General features: G+C 51.0%; 1 long non-coding RNA gene across 1 annotated transcript; it reads right to left on the bottom strand.

Annotated features, from left to right (window-relative positions):
* Positions 1 to 565: 565 nt before the first annotated feature.
* On the bottom strand, positions 566 to 1,709 carry LOC133386033 (uncharacterized). The gene is made up of 3 exons (XR_009763063.1): positions 1,643 to 1,709; positions 1,260 to 1,323; positions 566 to 653 (listed from the first exon to the last, which is right to left on the bottom strand). It is a non-coding gene; the product is annotated as an uncharacterized LOC133386033 (long non-coding RNA).
* Positions 1,710 to 9,658: the final 7,949 nt, after the last annotated feature.

Consider the following 9,658-nt stretch of genomic DNA (forward strand, 5'->3'; position numbering starts at 1 on the left):
AACTTTACAGTATGTTGAATGAAAAACGGAATGGCACAGAGATGGGGCGTTCACCCTCAGTTGCCATCTCCTCTATTGCAGGTCGCACCTCACCGGGGGGGGGGGGAGACTGTTGCTGGCTACTGAAGTCTTCTTTGGTTCCAACCCCCACCCATTGCAGACAACTGGGACCCTCCCCTGAACCCTCCTCCCCCTACCCACTTTGCCAGGAGTTCTCAGCAGGGCCCAGGACAAATAGCCAGTCCTTCCCTCATTTAAAAGTGAAGGCATTTGAGAGGCAGCTGGAGAGCTACCTGTCGGGGATGCTTTAGGATAGATTCCTGCACTGAGCAAGGGGTTGGACTGGATGGCCTTACCAGCCCCTTCCAACTCTGCTCTTCTATGATTCTGTATTCTAAGAAATGAGAAATACAGACTCAGCAGAACTGTTTATACATTTAATTACATAAACACATTATACATACACACACCAGTATACATACACACACACAAACCTCAAAACAAAGAAAACCACACAAGCATAAACCACGCACAGTGGTCCCTCCCTCATCGCTGTCCACAAAATGCCTGGATCCGGGTTCGAGAAGAGGAACTCCCCTCTTAGGACTCCTCTCTCACACTGTCTCATTCCAAGTCCTCTACCTGGAGCTCCTCTGCATGGAAGAGAAAGGAAGACGAGGGAAGTCTCCATTACAGCTGCTTCATTTGACCTTTTCAAAGGTTTATTAACTATTTTAATAACAAATTTAACAAAGAAAGAAAAACAATAAAAAATGTGAAGGAGAGCAAAACAAACCAAAAAACTGCATCACCTCACAATAAGGATAGAATAACCATAATTACATTCATCTTAAATTAAACATTTGTGAGTCGATATATGTACTTAAGCTTATATTGAATTCTGTGACTTAGCCAGGCTTGGCCCCGGCACCCGGCACACTTAGGTAGCCGATGGGGGGGGGCATGCCCTGGTACAGCCCAATGGGGCTGCTGTCCATCACCCCTCATCAATCCCATTGTCAGATCATTGGGCCCCCCCTGCTGTGGCCACCTGCCTCTCCCACTTAGGCCCGGCCACTCCCTCCCTCCTCCCCCTACCCCGATTTTCTGCCCTCTCCAGGACAGGGATTTCAAGACCTGGCCTGAGGCAGGTGTGCTAAAGCCAAGAGGTGAACCCTTCCCAGGCCTCAGATAGGCTACAAATCATGGATTTAATGTGGACAGTGAGACCTATGGGCTCTCCAGGATGGAGATCTTACCTTCTCTCTTTGGGGGGCAGAGCGGGGACTCCTCCCGAGGGAGGGCGTCTTCGATGGAATCCAGCTGTAGAGGAAAGAAAATGCTGCATCAGATCTAAGCAAGATCCAGCTGCCCAGCCCCTCTCCCTTGCCTCAGAGGACCTCTGTGGGCTCTGCTGCCTAGTAGGCGGAGGCCGAAGGGCAACCCCAAGGAAGAGGGCAGGAAATGGCGCCTGGATCATCCTGGCCCAAAAGAGACATCAGGAGATTCATTTCTGTTCCTGACAGAAGACATTGGTCTTCTTCTGCTGCTGAGAATGTATCTTAAGCTCCTCTGAAAGCCCCTCAGGGCCATAAAGCGGCATCTAATATTCAAAATAAATGAATAAAGGTGAGATACTTACGGTCAGGTTGGGCGACTTGATGGCGTACGCCAGCATCCGTTCAATGCTGCTGGCAGCCAGATCCCGTTCCTTCCTCTGAAATAACATAAAAACTCAGCTCCTGTGGAGGAAAAGAGCACCTCAGCATGAAGGGCTACAGACAGACCGGCAGCCCCTGCCACGGAGTCTACCTGCCAGAACCTGCCTAAATGAGACATTCCCTCATATCTGGCCGTATACTTACTTCAACATCACGGACAAGTTACTGACCTTCCCTGGCCCCCAAAAACACCCCCCTCCCCACAATGGCAGAAAACCCCAATTACTGTTCCATAACAAACACACACACCCGCCGCAATATACCTGAGTTTTGGGATCTGTCAAGGATGTCCTGAGAAGAGAGCAGGAGAGACAAAGTCATTTCTCCAGGGACTTCAGGGCGGCTGCTCCAGCCCCAAACGCAGGGTTTGACTTCTTTGGCCATTGGTCTTTCCAGCTACCATACCTGCAAAGGGCTCCTCCCTTCCAGACCCACAGAACGTCCTCCAAATCCCATCCCCAGGGCTCCCTCCCCCCCACGGGGCTTCTCCTCCTGCAACTCACTCACCCCAATCGCACGGGCTGCACATCCTTGGGAAAGGGGAGGGTGTCCTGGCCCCTCGCCCAGGCTTCCTCGCAGCTCCGTAGGAAGGAGAAGAAGAAGAATTCATCCCTCGCGAGTTGCTGAAAAGGGAAACAGTACAGATTTTCATCAGGGGAAGACATTTTGGTTTCCAAAAGTTAGAACTATGAAAATAATGGGGGGAAAGGGGTGCTCCCAAGAGTGTCCGCAGAAATGTTTCAGGAGGAGGAAGGTCTATGAACTCCACGCATCATTACATTCAGACTTCTGGGGGACACCCACTTGCCCCCACCCTGCAGACACCCTTGTGTGCTCCCAGAGCCCAAAGGGCAAATGCCTAGAATGGGGATTTTCCTAGTTTGGTGTGTGTGTGTGTGAGTTGGTGTGGAAGGGAATCTCCTATGCTGAGGGGCTTTGCGCCCCCTCTTCACTTCCAGTCCCCCAGATACTGACCTCGGGCGAGCGGATGAACTCCTCCTCCTGCGGCATCTGCGGTTCTGCAATGGAAGGAGGAGGAAAGGCCTTGAAGGAAGGTTCATGCACCTCTTGGAATTCCCTGCTGTGATTCATTCTCTCTCTCTGTCTCTGTCTCTCTCTCCCTCTCCCTCTCTGTGTGGATGGGGGATTGGGGAGGGCCGTAGCTCAGTGGCAGAGCCTCTGCCCTGCATGCAGAAGGTCCCAAGCTCAAACCCCATGGCATCCCCAGGCAGGGCTGAATGCCTGAAACCTTGGACAGATACAGGACAGGCAAGCGGGAGGGCCTCTTCATCATCACACAGCGCTGCATCGCTCAAGAATGGAATTCCGGACCATAGGATTCAGTGGGGAAGCACACTGTGTGGTTTTAAAGGGGAGTAGAGAAATTCGTGAAGGATAAAGCCCTTGAGGGCTAGTAGTCAAGCTGCCTCTCTCTTACTCCAGGGTGTCTCTGAAGGAGGTGTGGAAAACCTCTGGCCCTCCAGATATTGCAGAACTACAACTCCCATCACCCCTTCCCAGTGACCAAGCTTGCTGGGGTTGATGGGAGTTGCAGTTCAGCAACATCTGGAGGGCCTAATGGTGTTTGGGGATCACAAGTGGGAAAGGGTGACTGTCAAGGTGCCCTTTGGTGGACTTTCCCCCTGAAGGATCCAGTTGGCCACTGTGGGAACAGATGGGGCTCTTTGTGGGAGGGAACCTCAGTAGTGTCATGGCACGTACCGAAGTGCAGGGTCCCTTCAGGAAAGTCACAGTCCTGCCCCGTCTAAGATTCTGCAACAGTCTAAAATTACAGAATAATCTGCCCAGGCCTGAATGCTGCTTTCCGCTTCTCTAGCAGTGCCACCATTTGCCTGCCCTTTCTCACTGTCAAGAGATGTTGCTCGAATTATTCCGTTCAGTGTCTACAGGTTTATCTCCTGCCGCTACCAAAGTGCTGGATGATGCAGATGGGATGCTATCCTCAGGATTCTCTCTCTCTACATCTGCAATTACAGAATTCTCCCTCTCCACAACTTGTCTGGGCTTTTGGGAGTAGGGATGCATGGAGGCTTCCTTCACAGTGGAACATTCCCCTTCCATGCTGATTGGCTTGTAGGACACTGAAGATATAGGGACTCTGATTCAGATATGGCTCCCAAAACATTAGAACGTAAGAACATAAGAAGAGCCTGCTGGATCAGGCCAGTGGCCCATCTAGTCCAGCATCCTGTTCTCACACTGGCCAACCAGGTGCCTGGGGGAAGCCCGCAAGCAGGACCCGAGTGCAAGAACACTCTCCCCTCCTGAGGCTTCCGGCAACTGGTTTTCAGAAGCATGCTGCCTCTGACTAGGGTGGCACAGCACAGCCATCACGGCTAGTAGCCATTGATAGCCCTGTCCTCCATGAATTTGTCTAATCTTCTTTTAAAGCCGTCCAAGCTGGTGGCCATTACTGCATCTTGTGGGAGCAAATTCCATAGTTTAACTATGCGCTGAGTAAAGAAGTACTTCCTTTTGTCTGTCCTGAATCTTCCAACATTCAGCTTCTTTGAATGTCCACGAGTTCTGAGTTCTAGTATTATGAGAGAGGGAGAAGAACTTTTCTCTATCCACTTTCTCAATGCCATGCATAATTTTATACACTTCGATCATGTCTCCTCTGACCCGCCTTTTCTCTAAACTAAAAAGCCCCAAATGCTGCAATCTTTCCTCATAAGGGAGTCGCTCCATCCCCTTGATCATTCTGGTTGCCCTCTTCTGAACCTTTTCCAACTCTATAATATCCTTTTTGAGATGAGGCGACCAGAACTGTACACAGTATTCCAAATGCAGCCGCACCATAGATTTATACAACGGCATTATGATATCGACTGTTTTATTTTCAATACCTTTCCTAATTATCACTAGCATGGAATTTGCCTTTTTTACAGCTGCCGCACACTGGGTCGACATTTTCATCGTGCTGTCCACTACAACCCCGAGGTCTCTCTCCTGGTCGGTCACCGCCAGTTCAGACCCCATGAGCGTGTATGTGAAATTAAGATTTTTAGTGGCCTAAGACCTAATGGGACCCCTGAAAACAACACCCCTGTGAGGGATTGCTGAGCACCAGTCAACCTCTTCCTGGGCTCCCATCCTAACCATCTCCCTTCCCCCAAAACTGGACACCACCTGGCAACCTCACCTGGCTTGCCTTTCAGCTTTTTTTGCCTGAAACGGGCACCTCCAAGAGGGCTTTTTGTTGGCCCCTGAAGGGGTGACCCTGCCAGGCCTGCGCCGGAGAAGCCTCCGCAGCTGCCTCAACCTAGAACAGAAGAGGGAGAGGTCAGAATGAGGCCCATAGCTGGAAAGGTTGTGGGGAGGGGAGGGGGGTCTGGAGAGGCCAGGGATCAGAGCAGGCAAGACAGAAATAGGGGCGCCGGCCCACGTTTCAACTCTTTCAGGGCAGCTATCGCCTTTGTCATTTCAGGTCCATCAGAATCACTCCATGTGTGTGCATATGTCTGTGTGCCAAATCTTCTGCTCCCCAACGATCCCAGCGAAGCCAAGATTCCTCTCCCCACATTGCAAACCGCAGTATGGAGGCAGCAATCTTTGCTCTGTGATGAGGATGAGGAGGCCTTGAGGAGTGCCCTGCAAGCCTCCAGGTGTGTGAGGAGAGAAGAGCCAGAGGCAGAACATTGGGAGCAGACGGAGTGCGATGGAGAGTGATTGACAGGGAGGCGGAAAGAGTGTCTGTTGGGACCGTTGGAGAGATGGAAGATGGAGGAAGGAGAAGAAATGAGACGGGGGAGGAGGGGGGCTCGGGGGAAGAGTTTGGGGGTGGGGGGCTCCTGAGGAGGGAAGATTTGGCCAGGGTGTCAAAATGCTAATTTTAGCATTTTGTGTAAGAGGGCAACTAGTTCCGAATATTACTTTGTTTAAATAAACACACCTTTACTGTATTCATCTAGCTGTCCACGTGTCTTGTGGAGGGAGAGTCCTGCTGGTCTCAGGAGGGGGGGTGGTTGCAGGTGCCGTGGTGGATTGCGGAGGGAAGCCCCAGAGCTCAGGAGCAGGGAACTGGGGCAACTGGCCAAGTGACCTGCAGGAGCCAAGGCTACATAGGGAACCCACTGACTCTTCCTGCAGAATATCAACACAAAAACAGGAATGGTGCGAAGAAATCTTACTTACATTTTAAACCTGTTGAGGCTTCTTTGTAAAACTCCGACCTAAACCTACTCTGAGATGACTACCTAAACTAACACCAGCCCTAATTCTACACTGAGCCCCAGCCCTAACTCAGCCCCAACCCCTACATACAAAAGCAATATATACAAATATATACAAGTAATATATACAAGTGGCAAAGAAAAAAAATAATCAGAAAGATAAACAAAATAAAAATAAACAAAATAAAATGTAAGTAAAATATAAATAAAAAAAGAAAATAAATGAAAAGATAAATAAACCCAAAACCTCCTCTCCGCGCACTCTGCCTCCTCCCTCCCCACTCTCTCTCTCCCTCCCTCCCCTCCTCTCTCCTCCCTCCACCCTCTCTCTCACCCTCCCACCCATCTCCTCCCTCCTCCTCACTCCCCACCATCACTCTCCCTCCCTCCTCTCCCTCTCTCTCTCCTCCTCTCCCTCCCTCTCACTCTCCACCTCACTCCCTCTCTCTCTCCTCCTCCCTCCTCTCTCCTCTCCTCCCTCCCTCTCTCTCTCCTCCTCCTCTCTCTCCTCCATCCTCCCTCTCTCTCTCCTCCTCCCTCTCTCTCTCCTCCTCCCTCCCTCTCTCTCTCCTCCTCCCTCCCTCTCTCTCTCCTCCTCCCTCTCTCTCTCCTCCTCCCTCCCTCTCTCTCTCCTCCCTCTCTCTCTCCTCCTCCCTCCCTCTCTCTCTCCTCCCTCCCTCTCTCTCTCCTCCTCCCTCCCTCTCTCTCCTCCTCCCTCTCTCTCTCCTCCTCCCTCCCTCTCTCTCTCCTCCTCCCTCTCTCTCTCCTCCTCCCTCCCTCTCTCTCTCCTCCTCCCTCTCTCTCTCCTCCTCCCTCCCTCTCTCTCTCCTCCCTCCCTCTCTCCTCCTCCCTCCCTCTCTCTCCTCCTCCCTCTCTCTCTCCTCCTCCCTCCCTCTCTCTCTCCTCCTCCCTCCCTCTCTCCTCCTCCCTCCCTCTCTCTCTCCTCCTCCCTCTCTCTCTCCTTCTCCCTCCCTCTCTCTCTCCTCCTCCCTCTCTCTCTCCTCCTCCCTCCCTCTCTCTCTCCTCCTCCCTCCCTCTCTCTCCTCCTCCCTCCCTCTCTCCTCCTCCCTCCCTCTCTCCTCCTCCCTCCCTCTCTCTCTCCTCCTCCCTCCCTCTCTCCTCCACCTCCTCCCTCCCTCTCTCTCCTCCTCCCTCTCTCTCTCCTCCTCCCTCCCTCTCTCTCTCCTCCTCCCTCCCTCTCTCTCTCCTCCTCCCTCCCTCTCTCCTCCTCCCTCCCTCTCTCTCCTCCTCCCTCTCTCTCTCCTCCTCCCTCCCTCTCTCTCTCCTCCTCCCTCTCTCTCTCCTCCTCCCTCCCTCTCTCTCTCCTCCTCCCTCTCTCTCTCCTCCTCCCTCCCTCTCTCTCTCCTCCTCCCTCCCTCTCTCCTCCTCCCTCCCTCTCTCTCTCCTCCTCCCTCTCTCTCTCCTCCTCCCTCCCTCTCTCTCTCCTCCTCCCTCTCTCTCTCCTCCTCCCTCCCTCTCTCTCTCCTCCTCCCTCCCTCTCTCTCCTCCTCCCTCTCTCTCTCCTCCTCCCTCCCTCTCTCCTCCTCCCTCCCTCTCTCCTCCTCCCTCCCTCTCTCTCTCCTCCTCCCTCCCTCTCTCCTCCACCTCCTCCCTCCCTCTCTCTCTCCTCCTCCCTCCCTCTCTCCTCCGCCTCCTCCTCCCTCTCTCCCGCTCCTCCTGACTGACCCACCTGGGACATCCCAAGTTGGTGCCTCTTAAGCCAGCAGGGAGAGAGGTCACAAAGGAGGGCGGGTCCCTGTTGCCTTGGCAACCCTCCTCCCTGGCAATGGCCCCTCCTGAGTCTTCTGGAGGCGTCTTCAGCACTTGGAGGCCCTGCTGTCCCGCCAGCCGGCTTGCCTCAGCATCCCTCTTCGTCTCAATGTGCCTGTTTCTCTAAGGAATCTGGTTGTTCTCCATTAAGCAGCTTTTCTGAAGGGAGACGGTCCCCTCAGCCTCCTTTTATATCCAGCAGGAAGCTCATCGCTCCCCAGTTTGGAGGCTCAGGGGGACAGAGCATCTGCTGGGCCTGCAAAAGGTCCTGGCTCAATCCCCAGCATCTCCAGGCAGGGCTGGGAAGGAAAGACCCTGTTTGATGTCCTGGCGGGCTGCTGCCAGTCAGTGTAGACAATACTGAGCTAGATGGATTTGGCGTAAGGTGTAAAGCATTGTCTGAAAAAAGGTGTGCTCACCACAGAGACCAAAGAACCCTTTAATTTAACGTCAGTTCTGTTCGCATATAGAGCTGTGTGCATTTTTAAGAGGGTGGACACTTACACGTCAACCAAGAAAAGAAAGGAACGCCCCAGCTTTGTACTAAAATATGCCAATTTAAATGCAAATGATTAAGTGGTATAAAATGACTTAAAACAAAGAAATAAACAGGGGTCTTGTGATTTTATAGAATATGACTTTGTGACCTGAGGGGATGGAAAAACTGTAGGCGACTCATCCACTGAGTCCAAGGATGTGATTCTCACTGATTAGAATTTTGCAATGCAGTTTGCCAATCAAACAATATTCACAAAAATGCATATGTCAGGGGAAAGTGTGCATGAAACTGAATATAGGAGAGAAAACAACATGCAAAAGTCCATTATATGATGATAAATGCCTCGCAGAAATGTGTACATGAGTCAAAACTGCCTGCAAAAATGTGTTTCATGAGGAGAAATTCGCACTAAAATCCTGGAGAATTTTCATGAGGATTTTTTTTTTAAAGCAAATTGCTTGAGAAATGTGGAGAACTTAATTTAAGACTGGGAACATGAGAAACTGAGATAACTGAAACTGACAGATCCTTCCATTCCAAGCCTGGAGGGCCCCTTAGTCTCCAGACCTGAAGTCCCCCACTTCTGTCCTAATGGGAGAAAATACTCCACACCGGGTTTGTGGGTTTATTTGTTAAATTTGTATCCCACCCTTCGTCCCAGAAGGAGCCCAGGGTGGCAAACAAGAAACGCTAAAAGCACTTTCAAACATCTTAAAAACAAAAGACTTTAGAACATATGAAGAAAAAAAAAAGACGTTAAAAACATCTTAAACAGCAATTCCAGCACAGTTGCAGCCTGGGATAAGGTCTCTACTTACAAGGCTTACTGGAAAAGGAAGGTCCAAGATTGTATCCAATGAGAGTCCTAGTCAAAGTAGACTCATTTAAATGTATGGACATGCCTAACAGGTCTATCCATTCCAATGGGTTTACCCTTAGGGTTTAATACAACCACTGTGTCTGACTCCCCGAAAACCCCATTGAGTCAGAGCACCAGCAACATTTGGCTTCTCTCAACCTTCAATTTAGGACTTTCATATCGAGCCTCTCATAGATTTATGTTAACCATCTCGAAATTTGTGCATGCAGGTGATTTGAAGGGAAGGGAATTTTCCTAAGCATCTTCAATTAACCTGCCTGGATGCACTCCAAACGTCCTGACCCCTTCCTTAAACCGGGAGGGAGCAATCATGAATGATTGCTAATAGAGCTATCACACTTTCTATGTTTGCCTAAGTAATACAGGGCTAATGCCTGGGTAAAATTAAATTCCCAATGAAAATATTATTAAAACAGGGCCATTAATGAATTTGGGCAAATTATGGAGCAGGTACAATTGGCAGCTGGCTGGAGGGATAAACACGAAGTCAGGAGGGGGCGACTTCATGTTTCCTTTTCCACATTGTCCCCACCCCCTCCCGACCACATGTTTAATCAGGGTTTTTAAACCATAATTAAGCATACAGTTGGGA

This window comes from Rhineura floridana, chromosome 5 (assembly GCF_030035675.1).
Source record: "Rhineura floridana isolate rRhiFlo1 chromosome 5, rRhiFlo1.hap2, whole genome shotgun sequence".
NCBI classification, from domain to species: Eukaryota; Metazoa; Chordata; class Lepidosauria; order Squamata; family Rhineuridae; genus Rhineura; species Rhineura floridana.